This window comes from Marmota flaviventris, chromosome 4 (genome assembly GCF_047511675.1).
Source record: "Marmota flaviventris isolate mMarFla1 chromosome 4, mMarFla1.hap1, whole genome shotgun sequence".
NCBI lineage: Eukaryota > Metazoa > Chordata > Mammalia > Rodentia > Sciuridae > Marmota > Marmota flaviventris.
This window is the reverse complement of record NC_092501.1, coordinates 19,393,964-19,416,827: the sequence shown is the minus strand read 5'-3', so window position 1 is coordinate 19,416,827 and position 22,864 is coordinate 19,393,964. Positions and strand designations below refer to the sequence as shown.

General features: G+C 37.0%; 1 protein-coding gene across 6 annotated transcripts in view; it reads left to right on the top strand.

Annotated features, from left to right (window-relative positions):
• The window catches only part of Add3 (adducin 3), a 120,718-nt gene continuing 97,854 nt past the window's right edge, over positions 1-22,864 (top strand). For 2 of the 6 annotated variants that reach the window (XM_071610932.1, XM_071610929.1), the window contains exon 1: positions 1-368. The gene's annotated coding sequence lies outside the window, so the exon portion shown is untranslated. Of the gene's footprint in view, positions 369-2,207; positions 2,232-2,255; positions 2,512-22,864 lie in introns of those variants that run through there. The other 4 variants (XM_071610933.1, XM_027929870.3, XM_071610931.1 and 1 more) reach the window with 3 other exon arrangements.

The window sequence follows — 22,864 nt, the reverse complement described above, 5'->3', positions numbered from 1 at the left end:
CAGTCTAAAAAACTCCCTGATTCCACCCTTTCTTCCTCTTATGAAGCAATAGTGGAGAGGAAAAACAAAACCCATTCCTTTTAGAAAGATTCCGCCTCCTCTCTTATAAAGCAGGCGCCTAATGGTAATTGTGGAGTCTCTACTAAGTCACACACTTTACTACTCAGCCTTGGGAGAAGCAAGCAGCAGTTGCTGCTGCTTCTGCTATTGCTGCCGCTGCTGCTGCCGCCGCCGCCGCCGCGCCGCTGCTGTCGCTGGTCCGAGGCTGCAGTGAGTGTCTGTGCAGCACTGCAGAATCCACACCTAGAGAACCGAAGACAGACACACACGTCTACAACCCTGCACTCAAGGAAGCTTAGGATCTTCAGGTAAGCAGATCTTTTATCCATTTTGCTCAAAAATCCCTGTGGGAAAGGGACTGATTGTGCAAGTTTGTTCATTAGACACGCTTAAAATCATTATGTGAATTTGTCTTCCTTTGATGGTGATGGGGGTCTAGATTTGTGACTGGCGAAAGCCCGGTATTGTGGAGACTATTATCTGATATGTGTGCCCTTAGTATACTTTTTAAAAATTTTTGCTATTCATAAAAAGGCTAACCATGATGCATGAAAAGCTTTTCATTTTTTTTTCTTTTTAAATGCAAGAAAACATCCAGCCACTCCCAGTATCTCTCGCAAATACTGCAGATATTTTTAAATGCCAAATAAAATGACAGGCTGAGCATTTTCTAAATATTGTTTTCTCCCCCAAACTCGGAAGTCTTCCCCGCGGTTGTTTAGGAGTATTTAAAAATATGAAGGCATGGTCAGATTAGAAAAAAAAAAATATAGGAGATGGTGGTAGAATAAAATTTCTATAACCTTAGTGCCTTAGTCCAGTGGAGAGAGAAAATGAGCATAAATGAATCACAGCTTGTGCCAAGATTCATTTTTCCACACTTCATATGTGGGAAGAGGAAACTACATTTTAATTAACACATTTTTAGGGAAGAAGGAGGGGATGAAGATGAGGGGGATGGTGAGAGGTATTTGAGGGGGAAGAGTCTGCAGATGAGGAAGGAAATGAAATGGACTGTCGCCAGTGCCTTGGAAACGACGAGAGATAAGGGTGGGGATTGAAGTTTGTTGTGTGTGTTAGGGTGGGGTTGACCCAAGGGACCATGAATCACTAGAATGGCGCTCTGAGGGGTGTGCTTGCGGGTGAGGACGTGTGCAGGAGGGATATGCAAGTTGTGGGTGGCAGAGAAAAGTGTGCGCTGTGGGGAGGTCTATTTCGAGAATAGGTTGGGGGTGACAAACGTGTCTCCGTGGCGGGGGTGGGCGGCCGTGTCACCTGTGGCTGGATCCCCAGCCCTGCAATTGTTGCAAAGTTTGCCCTGTCTCGAATTCATTTTGAAAGCTGCTGGCGGCGCCTTGACTTTTTTACCTCTCAGAGGTCAGGTCTCTTAAGGTTACCAGGCGAGGGGCCAAAACCGTGAAGACTCTCGACAGGTCCAAACTAAGAACTGAGAGACCCCCTCTCTCAGCCCCTGAGTGGCTGGGTGTGTGTGTGTGTGCGAGTGTGGGGGGGTCGCCTCCAAAGGCAAATGTGCTAAGAAAATCCAGGACCCTCCTATGGGGGGCGTGCGGAGGTCGAACTTTAGCAGTGGCCTCCCCATGGAGACCCAGCAGTCAGTGTGGGCGGCGCAAAGGCACAATCCAAAAGCTGCTGCTCAACCTCGAAAGTCGCTGGGGAGTTGGTTCAGGTTAGGGCGGGAGACATTTCCGAGGCTCCCCTCCTCCAGCTCGCGGTCTGGTTTCCGTCGGGGTCGTTTCCCCCTCCGGCCGCGGAACGCAGCTGCACAGCCAGAGAAAGACGTTGTAGAGGCGCCAGGCAGCCGCCCCGCAATAGGCCCTCCGGGCTGCAGAGCTTCTAGGCCCCCACCACCGCAGCTGCACGGACGCGGAGCCGGCGGCCCCACAGGGGGCTGCGATAGGCGGGACCAAACCGTGTGAGGGGCGCGAGGGGCGGGGCCTAAGAGAGCCCGGGCCCGCCAGGGGCGGGACCTACAGGAGGTGGAGCTAGAATGCTTGGAGGCCGAGGGGCGGAGTCAGGGGCGCTCGGGGGGCCTTGAAGGGCGGGCCTGTGGGGCGGAGTGAGATGTGCTTGGGGCGGGGCCTTAAGGGGCGGGGCCAAGGGACGCTCGCGGGGAGCTCGGCCAGTCCCGCCAAAGCGCGAGCAGCCAGCCGGTAACGGTCGCCAGGGCGAGGGGCGGGAGGGAGAGGAGGGGTTTTTAATTATATATTTTAAAACAGCGAAAGCTAGAAGCGTCGGCGACCCAGGTGTCGCCGCTTCCTGCTGCCCTGGGCTGGGCATTTAGGTCCCTCCCTCCTCACGCCCCCCTCTTCGTCCCGCTGCCCTTCCCTCTGGAGCCGTGCGGCTCTTAAGAGGCGGCTGCGGGGATCCGGTGGCCGCTGCAGCCGGTGGCGGCCGGCGGAGAAGAAGAAGCCGCACAAAGCCGGCTGTGAGGTAATCCTGCGGGGAGTGGAGGCTCCGTGGTTCCGCCCCTCCTCCGGGCCGGGACTCAGGCGCCCAAGCCGGGGCTGGCTGCGGGGACACCAGCGGGGGTTCGCGCGGGCGGGGACTTCCTATTGGCTGTCCCTGCAGCCTCAGGTGAACCTCTCTTTGGGGCGGGAATGGGAACGTCGTGCGGGCGGAGAGGGGCGTACCTGCGGGGGAGGTCCCGGGGAGCTGTGTGCTGCGGAGGGGCGCCGCGGAGTGGGCCCGGTTCTCCCCGGCGTCCTCTGGCTTCTTTGCAGGGAGGGCGGGAGTTGTAAAACCCTGTGCTTGCTGAGGCCCTGGGGACCCGGGCCTCTAAACCCCGAAGGTGCGCACCAGGAGGGTGGGAGGTTCCCGCGCTTGAAAGAGGTGGAGAAAAGGAGGGAGTGTTGATTTGTTTGGATTTCTTCTCCTCATTTAAAAAACTTACAAGTTGAAAGTGTTAAGTCATCTTTTTATCCAGTCCACGTCCCCACTCCCCATCACAAACACAAACACACCACCCCTACGAACCTATACTTGTTAGGTTGAGCTTCCTGTCCGGGGTGACAAGCAGAGTTGGCCGCAGATCTGATTTGCTCGCGTCTGGGGCTTGTTCAGCCTTTTTGGAGGAATACAAATATAGCTAAGGCAGGACCACAGGTAGAGTAATCTGGACCTCTGTTAAAATGACAAGAATGGCCTCAGGTGAACTTTTTATTGCAGAGATTTAATTGCAAGTATGTGCCCGTTTAAAATGGGAGTGTAAGGAAAACCACTAATATCCTTGGCACATGTGCTGTTGCAATTGACCTTCTAGAGTAGTATGGGATTTGAGTGAACCAAGAGGCTTTATAGTAAAGATTATATGTAATATTGATGGAGTTGATAAGATTCTGGGACCAGCTACATGAACGTGTGTGCATATTTACATTGAATTATGTGACATTTTAGATTTAGCAGTATGAAATGGTTGCCTACTTTGTGCTGTGTACATCCTGATTTTGTCTTTAGGAGACTTCTAGAAAGCACTGTTAAAAAGAATAAGAGTAATTTGTCGTTTTTAAATTAAGGTACTTAACTAGTAAACAAATTTGTGTAATTATGGTAGGTAAGGTACTGACTCATTTATAAGGGCAAGCTACTTTGGGAGCATTTGTAAAAAGACTTCATATCTATGTCTCAATTGCATTACACTTGCACTCTAACTCGTTTTCTTTTACTTAAATTGAAGAGATTAATTTTACTGAGGGAGGACGGGAAAAAGAGGTCACGTTAGCTACATTTAATTCATTTCTCTGAAGATAAGAGTTCAATCTGTACTAATTTAAAGTTGACATAAAGTGCTGGCATGTTGGTAAAATTTCTTTCAAAGAAAAAATAGTAGTGTACGTATTTTAAATATTGAACATAATTTTAGGAGTTCTGGAAGTATTTGGATATGAGTCATGGTATGTTACAGTTTTTACATGTATGTTATAGGAAATGTTTGGTAAACTTGGCATATGATATATGTAATTTATGACATCTGAAAAAAATCTATTTTGCATGATAGAAGGATTGCACTTTCAGGATGTGTTTTAATCATTGACTAGAAATAAATGAGAAAATTATTGTATTCTTTGCTCTTTTTTTTTGATGTTATGCTGGGGTAAATTCGAGTTCTTGGTGATGTGGATTTGGTCTTTGTAAAACCAGAATATTTGGGGACTAAGAGGATATAACATCAGCAACACTCCACCTTCTACACACAATTCTAAAACCTAGGTACAGGGTGATGTCTAACTTCTGAAGTTTGTGAGGTTTCCCAAAATAATGTCCCATGCTTTTGTCACATGTTAGCCTACAGGTAGTTAGCTAGTTAGTCTCCTATCTTAGAGCAGTGGGTTAGCAGTACTGGGCAGCACACATATATGTCATCATGAAAGAAGCAGCATTTCTGCCAAGGGAAGAAATCAGGTAAAAATATGAAAACCCAGCACAAGTGAATAAACTCTATAAACTGCATTTGTAGAATGCTAGGCAATAATCATATAAGAACCTTAGTTATATGTAAACTGCTTAGAATAGAGCTTGTACTCAGTAAGTGCTTGATATATTTACCATCATTGGTATAGGAAATTACATTTTTTAAAATGACATCTTTTTGAAGATAGTTAATATCATGCTACCCAGCATTGAAGACATCAAATATTTGTAATAGCCAATATTTATTTGTTTTACATCTGTGCCAGGCACTATTCTAAGGGTTTTACATGATTTAATTTACTTAATCCTCCCAACAACCCAGTGATTAAACAGAGGCATGGAGAGGTTAAGTACCTTGCTGTTTCGGAACCTTGTCTGGCTCAAGAGTAAGCCCATGTAACAACTGGGCCCTGCTGCTATTTCACTAGCGGTCATGAAAATCAATGAAAAGGTCTTGACAGTAGTGCCAAGATTACTATCTTCACTGTCCTTTTCATCCACACACTCTTATATTAATAATATCACCAGGTTGTGCTTAAATCTGAAAGTTAGTGATTAATCTGCAGTAAATATAGTCCCTTTTTGACTTTAGAAAAGAATTCTTTTTTTTTTTTTTTTAATTTTTTTAGTTTTCAGCGGACACAACATCTTTGTTTGTATGTGGTGCTGAGGATCAAACCCGGGCGGCACACACGCCAGGCGAGCACGCTACCACTTGAGCCACATCCCCAGCCCCAAGAAGAGAATTCTTTTGATACATACAACATGTGTTTAGCTACCATGCTTGAGTTTGGGCTAGAGTATGCTTTTTTATTTATTTTTTTAGTTGTAGATGGAAACAATATCCTTATTTTTATTTATTTATTTAATGTGGTGCTGAGGATTGAACCCAGGGCCCCACGCAAGTGAGGTAAGCACTCTACTTACTGAACTACCACCCCAGCCAGAGTATACTATCTTTTTTTAAAAAATATCTTTTTAGATGTGTTGACCTTTATTTTATTCATTTACTTATATGTGGTGCTGAGAATCGAACCCAGTGCCTCACACATGCTAGGCAAGCACTCTACCACTGAGCCCCAGCCCCTGTACTATCTTTTAATTTCTAAAGATATTAAGTTTTTTTTTTAATATTTATTTTTTTTAATATTTGGCGGACACAACATCTTTGTCTGTATGTGGTGCTGAGGATCGAACCCGGGCCGCACGCATGCCAGGCGAGCGCGCTACCGCTTGAGCCACATCCCCAGCCCAAGTTTTTTTTTTTTTAAACTTAGGTGTATAGGACTCCAAACGGCCCAGGGGGGCCACTAATGCCTGTTGGTTCTGCATTAAATTAATAGGTCCAGTCTTCCTTCTGATTACCAAGACCATATGGACCTGAGGTGAATTTTAACTTAAATTTGCTCTAAATACCACCTGAATTACTTCCTAAACTAAATGTGACTAAATGAAAAGATGTAACTTGTGGCTTACACTTTGTCACTCACATTTCTCATGGTACTGAGTTTTGCTGCTTCACCATTTTAGTTGATTTATAAAGCAAATTTAACAAATTCAGAGCTATTTTGTTATGTTTAGAATTATTGTAGATAGCTGATATCTATTGCTAACAATATAGAGTGAAATGCAATAAAAGAGAAAAATGCCTAAAAACACATTGAATAAAAAAAGCATAAGCTGTCTCGAAGGTGTAGGTTGCTAATCTCTCACACTAAAAACTTTTTTGCTATAATTAATATTTAGTGCTGATTCATATTAGTTTGAAAATATTAATATGTAGAGTTTGAATAATAAAACTAAATGTCTAATCAACAATGCTCCTCTTCTTTTAAATGTGAACTTATTATAAATTACTGAAAGCTAATTTGAAATTAATTGTTCATACAGACCCTGTCATGCATGTAACTGAGTTTCAAAATAAGTGCCTTAATATTTTATTTATTGTCTCTTATGATAATGCTTTATCATTTGAACTTAGGGTTCATGCCACAGTGTTTATAGGTAAAACTTTATGAGGTCTTTCAGGTTCTGCCAGAGATTAAATTCTGTTGACCAAAAGCCAAGACAATCTCAAAGTTTTACTATTATGGGTTGGATTTATCAAGAATCCTCTCTCTAATATTCAAGATAAAAGTCTTTCAATGACTATAGCTTGAAAGGAAAAAGTTTCTCTTAGATGAATACAGCCCACCCCCGTCCTCTATCCACAGTTTTGCTTTCTGCAGTTTTAGTTACCATGGTCAACTTCACACCAAAAATATTAAATAGGAAATTCCAGAAATAAATAATTCATAAGTTTTAAATAACTCTTATTACAGTATATAGTTATATTTGTTTTATTTTAGTATTAGTTATTATTATTCTCTAGTGTATAAGTTAAACTTTATTCTATGTATATATAGGAAAAAACAGTACACATAGAGTTTGGTTGGTATTATCAGCCACTTCAGGTATACACTGGGGTCTTGGAATGTAATCCCTTGCATAAGGAGGAACTACTGTAATTATTATTTTTCTCTAGCAGTAGCTAGCTAATTATGGATACTTGCGTATTTGGCTATATGTATATGTGACTGTAGTACTTGGGGGATTATGTTCCTTTCTGGTAAATTAAAAGTAATTTATCTGGCCTTCATTCAGCAAATATCTACTAAGTACCAACAATTTTTTCAAAAGTATTGAAGAAGAAAAAGTTTTGTGGGCTTTTAGTTTATTTCTTATGTGTTTTAATCATATTGCTTTTTATAGCTGATCAAGTCTCAGAGAGGTTCAAAATTAAATTACTTGTGCAGTTGAAAAGATATTTGAATGAGGGCTGGGGATGTGGCTCAAGCGGTAGTGCGCTCGCCTGGCGTGCGTGCGGCCCGGGTTCAATCCTCAGCACCACATACAAACAAAGATGTTGTGTCCGCCGAAAACTAAAAAAATAAATATTAAAAAATTTAAAAAAATTTAAAAAAAAAGAAAAGATATTTGAATGAAATACTATTTAACTTAGATGGTAGCATAGATAATAAGAATCAGAATCTTTTGTTTCCCTATATTATTTTTGGTTGAATGTTTGAAAAGCTGTATAAATGATCTCTTTCAGTCTTCTAGGACATTACTTACTACTATTAATGAAGAGAATCCTAGAAACCTCAAAGAATCAATATGACTTTCAGAATTGCCTGTCATAGTCCAAATAGTACCAGGATCACTAAAAGGTTTAAAATGGCTGAAACCTATCTTTAACTTTATAAGGCTTACAGTTCTTACAAGTTTGCTTCTTGAGAAGATAGTATAGACTAGTCTTAACTATGCTAAAAACTGAACAGTTATTGTACAAGATATATAGACTTCAGCATATGGTTTTATCTTTTTGATGAGGTTAGATATAAATTGAGCATTTACCTGATGTCACACAGATCCATATTGCCACCGCATATACCATTATACTTTTTTCAAAGTTGGTTTTAAAGCTTAGTCAGAAACACTAGGCTCACTGATAGAAGATGAACTTTGAAACTTCTTTGTTTCAAATTCCCTGAAACAGGCCCGAGGATAATTGGTGTATAGGTAGTACATTAGCTAGCATTTAAGATTTCTGCTTCTTCAAACAGGACTTCAGTTTGAATCTCAGGTTATGATGCTCATTTTTTTTTTTTTTTTTGCAGTGGCTATACCTAGTGTTTCCCACAACCAGCAAAGGGATAAAGTACTTTTGAGAATTTTATGGATAATAACATAATATCTTTCAAACCAGTGTCTCAAAAAGTATAATTAATATATAGATAATTATGATTAAATAATCTTAATGCTCACATTATAGTTTAAGGCAAGCATTGGATTAGGCAAGATCAAAACCTAACTGCTGGTAACAAACATGAAATCATTATTACTTTTAACTCTCATCCCCTTTAAAATTTACCTTGTAATCTTCCACTCCCCACCACCAGTGATGTACTACTTCTGTGGATGGCAGGGGAAAGGATAGTGCAGGTGTGAATTAACCTGTTTTTAATTCAGTTCCCATGGCTATTTGTTGATTGCCTGCTAGGGAGTTGGAATCCAACAGTGTAGAAAGCAGTCAGGTTAGAGAAGTGCTGAATTTTTCAGTATCCCGGGGACTTGGTTTATGTCTTTAATTCATCACTATCAGCAATGTTTCTGTGATGTTCTACCACAGTGGCTCAGTTCATCCTGTTCAAGGTCAGCATTTCCTTTTTCCTTTTCCATACAGTTGTCTCATCGTGTCATTTTTTGATCTGTTGGAATGACTAAATGCCATAGCAAAAAAAAAAAAAGGAGGGGCGGTTTACTCAGCTTCCTCATGGAAAAGATAATTGGGCTCATTTTGTAGATCTAAAGAAGTATATTTGGGGCTTAGGGCCTCCCTATGGACTTTTAAAAACATTCTCCTTTTAATCCTTCAGAAATTAGAGCCAGCAACTGCCACCCGCATTATCTTATCTACTCTCATTTGCCCTTATTAGTCCATGAGAAAAAGATTCTATAAGGTCAGCCTTTTAATATCTAGGAAGTGTTTGGGGAAGGACAATGGTGAGAGCTCAGGTGGAGCTGGGAATGATCCTAAGTGCCTTGGATGAGTAGAAGGTGTCTTTGCTGCTCAGGATTAGTGGCCTAGATGGGTGGTGGAAAGGGAAAAGAGATTGAAAATGAAGTTGATACATTGTTCTTATACCTTACTCCCACTTCCAACTTTTTTTTTTTTTTTGGTAACTTTAAAATGGTATGTTCCTCTTACCTTGTCTTTCTCTCATGACTCACCATCAGAACAATGTTGTCTCTCCTAGAGAAAGGGAGAATTTTTAAGGCAATTCCTATCTGATTGCTGAAAAGTTGGCTTTTATTGGAAATTGCACTAGAAGGAATTTTCTTCCATCTCCACAATTGTTTGAATTTTAAATTTCAAAGAAAAATCTCTGAAACAGAAGATGAGGAACCTTACTCATCACCTAATATTTGGGAGTCATTCTGTATTAGAGTAAAATACATATTATAAGTGAATCAGAAATTTATATTGCTTTAAACATTCTTTTTTTGTAAAACTAGATCTGCAGTGATTTTTGCATTAAAATGTTGAATCTGTTTATCAAAAATCATTTTTATATTTACTTTTTAGTTGTAATTGGACATAATACCTTTATTTTATTTATTTATCTTTATGTGGTGCTGAGGATTGAACCCAGGGCCTCGAATGTGCTAGGCGAGCACCCTACCATTGAGCCACAGCCCCAGCCCCTCAAAAATCATTTTTGATCAGAATGTTGAAAGTAGTATATCCTTCATTTGTCTAAGTGAATATTGATAATGATAAAATCTTAGTTCTGTAAATACTCTTTATCATTAGACACCTAATGAAAAATGTGCAATCGATAAGGATCTGGTCACTAGCCACTGTGACTGCTATGGTAGAATGGAACAGGGAAGGAACCTTTTATTCATGAATAAAAGGTATATTTATTTGACATCATAGAGGCTCTAAGAAGCTAATTACTTGATAATCATTGAGTTAGGTGTTTTTATAGTATATTTGATATCCTATGATAATCTGAACTTTCTTGGGTTCTTTTTAAGTGTCTAGCTTTTCCATCAGCTTTTGATGAATGCACTTCTGAAGGGATTGTGATTATCAGTTAAGTGCTTTGAAGACAGAATTCCTGCTTTTTATCACACCTGAATATTAGTGCATGCTTCTTATAGCTTGTTTAACTTGGGTTCAGAGGGAAGAGTGCCATCTACTGAATGACCAGCATCAAGTTGAGCAGCCCCTAAGTTTTCCTGTCAGAACTCTTAGCCAATTCCTGGTGAAACCAGGCCCAGCCTCATTTGGAGGATTTGAAAGAATCTTAGTACCAAGTGGAATTGTTGCCTGCTTAATTTTAATTATGTTTCCCAGCAGGAGGCCTAAACACATGATGAAGAACTAATTTAGCACTTGTTGGAATGCATGGGAAAGGAGAAACCTTAAGAAGTTGTTGGGACTTATATTAAAAACAGTCTAGCAATGATGAAATCATTATTAAATTAAGCAGTAAAGAAATTATTTTAATGAGGCATTTTTCATTAGTAGGTCTGGCTATTGATGGCCGAAGACAATAATGGAGTAGTTGAATACTTTGTGTTTTTTTTTTTTTTCCTTCTTGCCCTTTTTCTTTGTCTAAGTTTCTAAGACAGTGATTCCTACTTGAGTGAATTCACTGTTTTAAATTGATTATGTTATTGTTTTGGTGTATGCTAGTAGTCTCCTGGGTTTTTGTTGTTTTCTTTTCCTGATTTCCAGAAAGTTCCTGTGGTAGTAGCCATGGATAGAGAACTAGAAGTGATAAGACCAGATATAGTTGAGTGGAGTTTTAAGGTACTTGGAATAGGCCTGTCAGAGCCAGACAAGAAGGAACTTTGATAATATGAATTGAAAGGAAGATTTGAAATTATGACTGTAAGAATATCCTTGATTATTATATCTTTATTACTTAATATCTTTCTCAAACTTTAGGGTGTCTGGGTAGCTCATTGGTAGTATAATGTTTGCCTAGCATGTACAAGGCCTTGGGTTCAATCACTAGCAACACACACATGCACATCTTGCCAATGATCATGTTAAATTCTATGTACATGATCTGAAATTTGGTGAATAAACTTGCCCAAGATCATATGGTTAATAAATGGCATAGCCAAGATTTGAGCTCAGGACTTATGCCTTTAAACACTAGAATATATGGCCAGTTCTGTTAAGCTTATTCTTGGTGGTGACCGCACAGAAGAATTGAACCAAAATCAGAATATTTCTGCCTTCACTGGAAAATTTTTTTTTTCTTGAGGTAGGTGGTCAAATAGATAAATAAGATTTCACTAGAATCAGGATATAAATAGGAGATGGACTTTCAGTGTTTTCTGTGATTTTTCTATATTATTTGTTTCTTTTGCTATTTTTATTAACTTAAAACACAAGAAAAGTTTATTGATCCATGAAGTGAATTGCTTCACATGCCACAGGCTTTGTTCTTAAAATATACTACTTCCTAAAGGAGAGGTTGAGTTACTTGGAACATTTTTTGCTGGTTTTTTTGCAGGGAGTGGAAATTTGGAATTTTTAGTTGTCTTTCTATATTTGGCTTACTCCTAAATATTTTTAATGGTAATAGTTGCAATGTAGTAATAATATCCTATGTCCACAGCAAAATAAAATTCAACCCTGTGCCAGTCTGAGGTCTACAGGAACCTCAATTTCTTGTGTATACCAAGTATGCTCTGTACGCTAAGTAACATACCTCTTGTATATGTATTAATACTTGATTGAATTTGTGTATCTTTTCAATTAAGATATTTAATACCTGGCTGCTATTGAGTGACATTCTTACTTCAACATATTTTGACCTTAAAAGATATCCTTATAAGTGTACAATGTTGGGAATAATTTTTTGGTATAACTAAAAGCTTGTAAAATTTTAGTTTAGTACTGTTGTGTATTCTAAATTCAATCACCCTTTTAGGGCTTCTGGCTCTTCTCTTTCATATGTAAGGGGATTATACTTTATCATATAATATCATATAATACATAACTCCTTGGGATTTTGACTTTCATTTCCTGTCAAACATAGGAAAGGAAAACTAAGACCCACAATACAAAAGATGTTATTTGCCAGTGTGTTATAAATGCCAAATGACAGGTACAGAAAACAAATGTAATATATCAACTGACCAAGTAAAGAGCATCAAAGATAGAATGGTCAGAAGAGGCCTCCCAGAAAAGAAGAACAAGGGTGGACCTTGAAGGGAGGTTAGAGTTTCACTAGATAGAGTATGGAAAGGATTTTGGTGAGAAATCACTGCCCATGAAAATCACTTTTATTTTTCCTGTAGCAAAATGGGAAAAATAGTTTATAATAGCAGTGCACACTCTCTTCTCACTGTCAGGCACTTGGAGGTTAAAATGTACATTTTTTTCTGTAATAGTGACAGGGACTCATCTCCCTAGGAGGTGTATTAAAATATGGTGGGAGGGAGAGGTTGGTGGAATGGTGGTCAGGATTGTGTAGACTTTAACAGTGCTCTCACTAAACTGCACATGAAAATGTGTGGTTTGTAGGGACATTCTTATAAAGCTTTGTTGAAACTGATAATGCTTAGGAGAATTAGAATTAAGACTTTAGGACTCATCATTTCTAACACTAGACAAGGAAAGTCTCCTCTGGGGAAGAGTTTTTTTTTTTTTTAATCTATTTGCCCATTATTTACTTTGCTGAGTTTAGGTCTGTCAGTGTCTTTTATAGTTTCTAAAACTAATATGTAGATGATGAATTTATGAATTAAGTTGTTGAAATTATGAGATATAACCATTTTTATCTAGAGTTTTCATAAAATAATACTGTTTTCAAATTTATTTCAAAGTGAATTGTGAAATTCAAACTTGGTCACATTCATTGTTTACTATTTAAAAAATACTTATACTATTCAAGACATTTTGATCAAGTAACTTTTTTTTATTTTAGTTTGCTGTATATGAAATATCTGAGAGGTTGTGAAACATTATATTTAAGATTAATTTCAGCTTGAAGGTGCTTGTACTTCCAAAGAAGGTGAATTTCACCAGCTAGTGGTTTTGGTCAGAAGATGGCCTGGACACTTAGATTGAACAGTGTGAAGAATCTGGAAATGGGTCTAATAGAAGGCAAATGTCATGAAAGCTCTTGGCTCTATATATGTGGCAACTGAGAGAAGGACATCAGCACTCCAAGAACTTGTCAACTCCCAGTTTCATTTCTTTACAAGCTAAGGTCCCTTGGCAATGGAGAGATCCTTTCCAGAAATAATGAACCAGGATAGCAAGTATTGCTAAAGCAAACTGTAGAAACATTATGGCATAATTTTCCAGAAATGGTGCTTTTTACTCCCATACTGACTTTATTTATTATGTTTAGTAATGTTATTTCCTCAAAAATATTTCTCTGACTTCTGTTTATCTCTCTTGCTTTTTTTTTTTGAGCAACTTGATTCTTTCATTTGCTCATTTGTTCATTTAACAAATATTCATCAAGCATTTATGTGCCAGGTTGTGTTCTAAGTGCTGAGAATTCAGTAATAAGCAAAGTAGACAAACCTTCTGCCCTAATGGATTTTATATTTTTAGTAGTAGATAGAAATAAGTAAGTGAAGTATATGTTATATTGGTGATAAATGTTAAGGAGAAATATAGAGCAGGGAAGATAAAAGGAATATTTGGGGGTAATTGGAAATTTAGAGCACATATGTGAATATCTGACGGAAGAATGTTGCAGGCAGAGCAACAAACCCAACATCCTTAAGGCCTGGGCTTAACAGTATGGATGAAACAGAATGAGAAAAGGGTAATGGGAAGTCCCTGGCTGACTGAACTGAGTAGTTTCACAATCTGATATGCATTTTAAAAGGATAATCTTGACTATATTTTAAGACTAACCTATAATAAGCAAGTATGGATCCAAGGAGACTATTCAGGAGGCCAATGCAATAAGGTTGCGAAAGATGATGTATTTTATTAGATTCTGGATGTATTTTAAAGATAGGGCCAACCAGATTTTCTAACTGGGATAGGGGGTATTATGTAGGGAGAGGAATTGAGCTTAACACCAAGGTTGGGGCCTAGGCAAAAGTCTGCAGGAGGAGCTATTTGGGGAATGGGAGAGGATAGGAGTTTGGTTTAAGACACATAAAGTGTGAAATGTCTACTAAGCATCTATTTGGAAGTTGTTGTGAGTTGACATCAGTGCATAGTTGTAGACTGACTATATAAACTTGAGAGATGTTAATTTCCTCCTTTTTTTTGGAGTAATACTTCTTTTGGTACTGGGGATTGAACCCAAGGATGCTTAGCCACTGAGCCACATCCCCAGTCCTTTTTTCATTTTTTAAATTTTGAGATAGGGTTGTGCTAACTTGCCAGGTCTGGCTTTGAAATTGTGATCCTCCTGCCTCAGCCTACTCAGTTGCAGGTTTGATGTGTGCTATTGTGCCTGGCTGAATTTATTTTAACTTCTAAAAATACTTGGCCCAAAGCAAATCTTTAGTTCCTCTGGGGATAGAACAATTTGCTTCTAATCAAAATGTGAAAATAAAAAGTGCTGTCACTGTACTTTAAAAATATATGTGACTGTAAATGGAACAATTTGGCTGTTCCTCAGAGTTAAGATGATTAAAAATGGTAACTCACAGTTATCATTATGAACCAACAGTTCTACTGCTAGCTATATACTCAAGAGAATATGAAAACTGGTTTTTTGTATACCAGTTTTCATAATAGCATTACTCATAATAGCCCCAAAGTGGAAACAGTCTATATATCTAGCATGTGATGAGTGGAGAAATAAATGTGGTATAATCGTACAATAGAATATTATGTGGCCATAAAAAGCATTGCATTACGGATACATTCTAAACATTATGCTGAGTGAAAGAAGCCAGATACAAGAAGGTCATATATTATATGGTTCCATTTATATGAAATGTTTGAAATAGGTAAATCTATAGAGATAGAAGATTAGAACTAGGGCAGAGGGAAATAAGGAGCAATAACAGCTTGATGAATATTGGATTTCCTTTTAGAGTGATGAAAAAGTTCTGGAACTAGATGAGAACTTCTGGTAATGGTTGCCTGATCAATGCTGGGAATATACTAAAAACTACTGGAATGTACAATTTGAAAGTAAATTTTAATGGTACAAGTATTATTTCTCAATTTTTTAAACAGATAACAGGAAAAATTGTGTTTTGTATGAATTCATGTGTACACGAGAACTAAAGCAACCTATGGGGACCTTATTTCTAAAGCTTTCCCTGGAGGAAGTTGAATGAAGCAAAAATTGCCACACCTAACCTGCTTTAACTTGCTTTGTTTAAAGAGGCTGAGATAAGATACTTTAGGTAGAAATAGAAATTAGGAGGGAATTTGTGATCCTATTCTTGGTAAATCATGAGTGAGCCTCATTTCTTTTAGAGAGTGGGTGGAGGTTATTGGGGATTGACCCAGAGAAGTTTTATCACTGATCCACATCTCGAGCTCTTTTTATTTTTATAATACCTTTATTTATTTTTATGTGGTCTTGAGGATCTAACCCAGTGTCTCACATATGCTAGGCAAGCACTGTACCACTAAGCCACAACCCCAGCCCTCGAGCTCTCTTTCTTCTGAAACAGGGTCTATCACTAAGTTGCTTATGGCCTCACTAAGTATCAGGTTGGCGCCTTGAACTTGTGATACTCCTGCCTCCGCATCCAGAATTGCTAGGATTACAGGCATTTGCCACCATACCCAGCTAGTGAGTCTGATTTCTTTAATACCAATTTTTATAGGGATGACCTAGACAAGCAAAAAAAGGCTTTATGATTATTATCTTTGTGAGTTTCAGAGAGAAGGAACAAGCTTATAAATAAGTTTATGAGGTCTTCAAGTTAGTAAAGATGGTCTCTTTTTCCCCAAAAAACTGTAATTAAAAAATATAGACGGGGCGGGGATTGTGGCTCAGCGGTAGAGCGCTCACCTAGCACGTGCGGGACCTGGGTTCGATCCTCAGCACCACATAAAAAAAATAAAGGCATGTGTTAAAAAAAAATAGAGAGAGAGAGCGCACTCATTTGCAGTAAATGATTTGGCCAACCCAAATTGATCTTTGACTTCTTAAAAACATTACCATCGAAGATTTATGTTTAGAAAGTACATGAAAGGGTTATTTTTAATTTTTTATATATCACTTACTTTAATGTTATTTTTTGATATATAACTCATATATCATAAAATATGCCCCCTAAATTTATTTTGAAAAAATAGTCTCTTTAGAATGAAAACCTTTACAAAACAGAGGTACATATTATTTCATGGCTGTCAACTGCGTGACTTAACATTTTCAGCATTTTAAAAGAGCATATGTGAACCAGGTAAGAGGAGGTAGACATCTATGTAACTGACTCAAATACCACCCTGTGAGCTATGCTACCGCAGTAATTTAAAGGAAGTGCAGATGAGCACAGAGACGGGATGTTTATTTTGTTGGGGAGAAATTTCAGGGAGGAGTTTCCATGATTTGAGCCTGAGAGACTCCAGTAGGATTTCAAATGTTGGGGAGGAAAGTGAATTACAGATAATAGAATACCCAAAGTCCTGTAAGTCTGTGCGGTAGATGAGGTAGGAGAGAAAGAAGGAATAGTGAGGTTGAGAGCATACCAGATACGCAGGCCTTAGATGCTATTTTAGGAAATTTAGATTTTATTCTGCGGCACCTATTTTAATTGATGAGGTGCATAATCAAATGTTTCTGAGATTTACTGGTAGGAAAGTCATGATGGAGCTAGAGAATTTGGCAAAGGGTCAAGTTAGGAGGCATTTAGTGACAGCAGATGAACTAAGGCAGTGGCTTTGATATTAGAAAAAGTGTGCTGAATTGACTGTTTATTTTCCCAAAAAACTTATGTGTTGAAACTTAATCTCTAATGTGATAGAGGTGGTCTTTGGACCAAATCTTTATGAATGGGATTAGTGTCCTTATAAAAGACACTGGAGAGTTCCTTCACCTCCTCCTTAGTGAGGACACAAGAAGATGACCAGCTATGAACAGGAAAGCTGACACTCATCAAACATAAGATCTACCCAGTATCTTGATTTTGGACTTCACCCTCCAGAATACGAACAATAAAATGTTTGTTGTTATAAACCATCCTATTTATAGTATTCTGTTATAGCCACCTGAATGAACCAAGACAGAAGTAAAACATTTTGGAAGCAAAAAGTTTATACAACTTGCTGAACAGTAGAGAGGTGAAGATCACTGTGGGTAGAAATATAAATGTTTCTTTTTACTCCGTTTTCACTGATCTGATTTGTCTTGAAGAAAGATAACACCTATGCTACTAGAAATTAGGTAGTCTTGAAGGTATCCTTTCCTTCCAATACATAAGATTTTAGAAACTTGAATATTTCTTAATCTTTTACTGCTTGTCAGATATTACCTAATTGTTCAGGCTTTGAGTTAGTTTTTGTGCATTTGGAAATGGGTGAATAGTCATCGTTTTGGCCAATGAATAGTCTTTTTGTTTCCAAATGAAACTGCATCTCTATGTTGTGCTTTTGTGTTTAATTTTAAACTTTTGTGTAGTGGAATAATAAAAGTAATTAAAAGCATTGGGCATTGCAATATCATGTTGTCATTACAGGAAGTCATTGTGCCATCTTCAAGTTTCCTCTGAATAACGTTTAGTCATTTATTTTGAACTTCAAACATAAACATAATAATAAGCACATATGAGAAATTATTAGAAATATCAGAAACACATGCAAAATTATTTTTGGTGTTTAAATTTAGGGAAAATCCAGTCCATTAAGACTTTTTTGCACATTTGCCTAGTGAAAAAAATAATGTAAGATTTGGCTCTTCTAATAGCTTAGATATAGGTACATTTGGCCGTTTTTATTCATAGCTTTGTACTAAGACATGTAACAGGATTTTATATTAGGCAGGACATATTTATTTTATTTTTTATTTTTTAGTTGTACATGGACACCATAGCTTTATTTATTTTTATGTTTTGCTGAGGATCAAATCCAGGGTCTCGAATGTTCTAGGCATGCACTCTACCACTGAGCCACAACCCCGGCTCCAGGACATATTGATTTTATAAATGTTTAGAAGAAAACACTGAATTTGACAGAACTAATTTCTAAATTATTTCAGTGTAAAACTTTCATGCTTAAAAATTTTAAGTATTAAATACTGTTTGAAACAGCTTATTTATTCAAAAGCAACTCAGTAAAATTTAAAATACTTTATGGACAAAATGTAGTGAAAAGAATAAAAATTGTAAATGTAAAAAGCACACAGTGTTTTAAAAATAAATTGATTCTATTAATTTTGTTTCTAAATTAAACTTAATATTTGATCAGAATTTTGTAATATCAATTTTATTTTTAGTATTTGAAATTATTTTGAATAACAAATATAAGTAAATGGAACAAAATCCATCAGGCACAATGGAGTATAATATTGAAAAGTAAGTTGTCACCCCATCCCTAAATCACACAGGTCTTCTTTTCTGTACCTATTCCAAACATTTTCATTGTTTATTTATTTATTTACTTTGAAATATTTTTTTAGTTGTCAGTGGACTTTATTTTGTTTATTTATATGTGGTGATGACAACAGAACCCAGTGCCTCACACATGCTAGGCAAGCGCTGTACTACTGAGCCACAACCCCAACCCTTCATTGTTTATTTTTAAGTTCTTGAATCTTGACTTTGCCTGCCTATACCTGGTAAATGAATTGCTGTATAGAAATATAGTTTTAGGCCCAGAATAACCTGGAGAGATAACCAGCTGTGTCCTCCTAGCTGGTTCCTTAATCCATTGTCTCTTTGTATTAGAGTTTCCTTTCCCAGCTTCCCTTACACTTAAGGCAGAGATATGGAAAGTGGGAGATGGTTAATGTGATAATTTTTTACTCATACTTCAAATAATACCCTGTATTCCTTGATTAAAAAAAATGAAGACTAAGATTTTGGGTGACACAAAATCTTATTCCTATAGCTAATCATTATTATAATTTGAAACTCTGTATAGGTCTGTATTATGCAGCAAAGGTCACGTGTTTGACATTCAAGCCCCTAGAGTTTAGATGAGGGATACAGAACCTCTGACTATTATTTTAAAGTAGATAACCCTAACCTCATTATAATTGGAAGACACCCACCCCCCAGCCTGTGGAGATTTAGTGGTAGTGGGTAAAGAGAGTTGGATAATTATGAGAGATGGGATCCTGAAACGCGGGCTAGCCAACTTCTATTTCTATGACTTAGTTAAAGGAAGTTTACCCAGTGATAGAGAAGGTTCCCCAGACTTGCAGATTTCCTTGGATATTAAAGTTATGCATTTTCCTCAGTCTTTCTGTTAATATGGGTATAAGTGAGAATTCACTAAACTCTTAAATTTGAAGAAATAGAAGTAAAGAGGGGAATACTATTTAAATTCATAGAATTTTAGAACCTCTACATCATTTTTTGAACAAAGGACATGATCTGGTTGAAGTGACATGTTTGAGGCAACATGCAGTTTATGACAGATGTAGACTCTCAACTGGGATGCCTGAGTTGCAGGCCTTTGCTTTTTCTGCTGGATCATATTATCAGTCATCTTAACCCCATTCATTCTGTCCTGTAGTGAGGGATTTCCCTAGAATTCCACTTGACCTTCTCTAGAGCAAAGTTTGGACAGTGAGAGATCCTGGCTTAAGACTCCTTTTCAACAAATAGTCAATACCCGTTTTCCTTTTTTTTTTTAAATATGTCATTGAATTGGAGAAAGCTTTGAAGTTTTTTTTTTAATCTTTTTTTTTAATGTGTCATGAACTTACTTGTTTTCTTAACAAAAAGTCATGCTGATCTTCTGTATATTGTTCCAATTTTAGCATGCTCACCACTGAAGCAGGCCATGTACATAGTAAATGTTCCTGACATGTTTAGGAACATTATACCAAAAATTCAAACTGGATGTATTTGGCTGCCTTGACATTTCTTTTTTTCTTTTGGAAAGGAATGTATTTAAATGAGAAACAGTTCTACTCCTCTAATGAAAAGGAAAAAGAAAAGTTTTAGGTTATTTATGTGAGTGAAATAGATTGTAGAACTTATGACCCTAATTTTCCATTATTTTCAACTAAGTTGGCCATTACATAAGGCACAGTGAAAGAAAAAAATCTGACATGTTAGAACCATTAATGTTTTAATCTAGTTTTTTGATTAAGCCTATTTAACAATAGGATTTTTAGCCATCAGAAATGTAATTTATCTATTCTGCATCATACCAAGGAATTTGAAAATTCATCAGATTTGCTTTGAAAAAAGTATATATATATAGCTATGGCATTTGGTTTCATGATAGTTTTCAAAGGCAATTTTCAGGATAACCTGATCTTTTCAGAATAAGCTTCTCCTTCCTTCTGAGGAACTGAAAGCTACATTATTATGGTTAGTGCTTGAATAAAATATAGTTGCATTTGGTTTTACTATGAGTATAGAAGAAGTGATTTTTTAAAAATATTCTTGATCATCTTAGTTTTTAACCATTTTTACCTTTATAATGTGATAATCAAAAGCTAGTACTGCCAAAGAAATGCAAATGTTATTGAATGAAAACTTGAGATAATGGGTTCATTTGGTTATGTTTAAGTGAGTATTGATGGGATAGAAAAGGAAATTTTTTAATCAGATCTGTTTTAGAATCCTTTTGGCCTTTAGCAAATTAGATACCTTCTCTGATCCTTTTTATTCTTTTGTAAAATTTAGATAAAAATATCTCTTAAATTGCTACAAAAATTGAGATAACATGTTAAGTATGCCATATGTGTAGTATACTCATTAAAGCTTTGTTGACCAAACCAGGCATGGATGAGCATGCCTATAATCCCATCTACTTGGGAGGCTGAGGCAAAAGGATCACAAGTGAAGCCAGTTTCAGCAACTTAGTAATGTTCGGTCTCAAAATTAAAAAAAAAAAAAAAAAAAGTACTGAAGATATAGCTCAGTGGTTCAATTCCCAGTACTCAGAGGTTGGGGCGGGGCAGGGTGGCAGAAAGATGTATTGACTAAATGTTTGCTGTTTGTAACCTGGCCTGCATCCCACCTTGTGAGACAGGAAGATGAAGGAGGCAAGCATAAAATGAAGGTAAGAGCATATTAAAGAAACTGTCCATTTACTAAGTTGACAGGGATTCAGTGTTTAATCTGAATAACTAGTCTGTAAGCATTGTGACTAATTGAGGTTTTAATTCACTACTGTTATTGGAAAGATTCAGATAGAAATGAATTTTTCATATTTCTGCTTTGTTTAAATAGAAAGATATGAATTTTGTTAATTTTCTCTGAGGGTATTTTTTTTCCTTGATAAATAGCATCTGTCTCTAAATTTGTTTCAGTTCTAAGTTTTATCAGAGGGTTTATTGCAACTTAGAATTTAAATATGTTTTACATCTACTTTGAAAGTTATTTTACAGAGTAATAGATTGTTCTGATGATTATAAACTTGTATAGTAATTGGAACTAAGGAAAACTTTTTTTCTAAATGGAAGAAAAACAGCCACTTGGAGACTGTCACATTATAAAGCAAATGATGTATTGTTCTTTCTTAGCCATTAACATTGGCTCATATTTTTAGATAGAATGGGGACTTTTTATGACATTAACTGTGTGTCATGTTCTGAATGTATCTAGGAGACAGGAATTTTCAATCACATGTATTTTTTATTTGCTCTGCATTTTTAGAAATTTACTTAACAATTTGAAATCCTGAAGAGTTCTACATAGATGATAAAGTTAGATATGAACTTTTCAAAGTTTTACACTCACCAGTTTGTATGCCTCATTTCTGGTAATGTTCTTGGAAATCAATCACATTTGAAAATCTAGTTCTTGGCCAACACCATCTGTTTGCACTTTACATACTTTGAAAGTATTTTTTTGAATTGTAAAAAAAGCAAACCAGATGATACAGACTTTTCTTACCTGATTGAAAATTGTTTAAAGTTTAGTTAAACTTTAACAGATTAATATAAATAAAGCTATGATTGTCTAAATGCATAGAGTATTAAAATAAAGTTTTCTTAAGTGGAGGGAGGGGAGGGGAGGGGTTGGGAAGATAGCAAGGATAGTAGAGTGAAACAGACATTATTATTACTGTGTGTATATATGTGACTGCATGACCAATGTGACTCTGCAACCTGTATACTCAGAAAAATGAGAAATTATATCCCATCTGATTCAAATGTATGATATGTCAAGATCACTGTACTGTCATGTGTTACTAAGTAAAACAAATAAAAAGAAAGTTTTCTTAAAAGGTTTTGAAGTTTTTTTTAATTTGTTTTAATTAGTTACACATGACAGTACAATGACCTTGACATATCATACATTTGAATCAGATGGGATATAATTTCTCATTTTTCTGAGTATACAGGTTGCAGAATCACATTGGTCATGTAGTCACGTATATATTTTAAAAACTGTTACATTATTATAGTGGTATCCGCCCCCGCCCTCAAACCTAAGGAGGTCTAACTTACCAAAAGTTCTTTCAAGTTTGTGGAATTTTGTAGGTGACTTGATTGGAATATACACTACTAATGAGCAATCAAGGAATGGTGTTGATTGATATGATTGGCATTCCTCCTCCAATTTCTACAGCTCCCAACAGATGTTATGTTATATATGTCATAATATGTGAGCTTTTGAAATACAGGTGTCTTACTATTATAGCAATCTGAGCAACTAGAATCTCTGAAAAGAAAAACCTAGAAAAGATTTTGAGATGATTTTAAGTGTCTAGGATCTAGGTTCACCCATAGGATATGTTCTT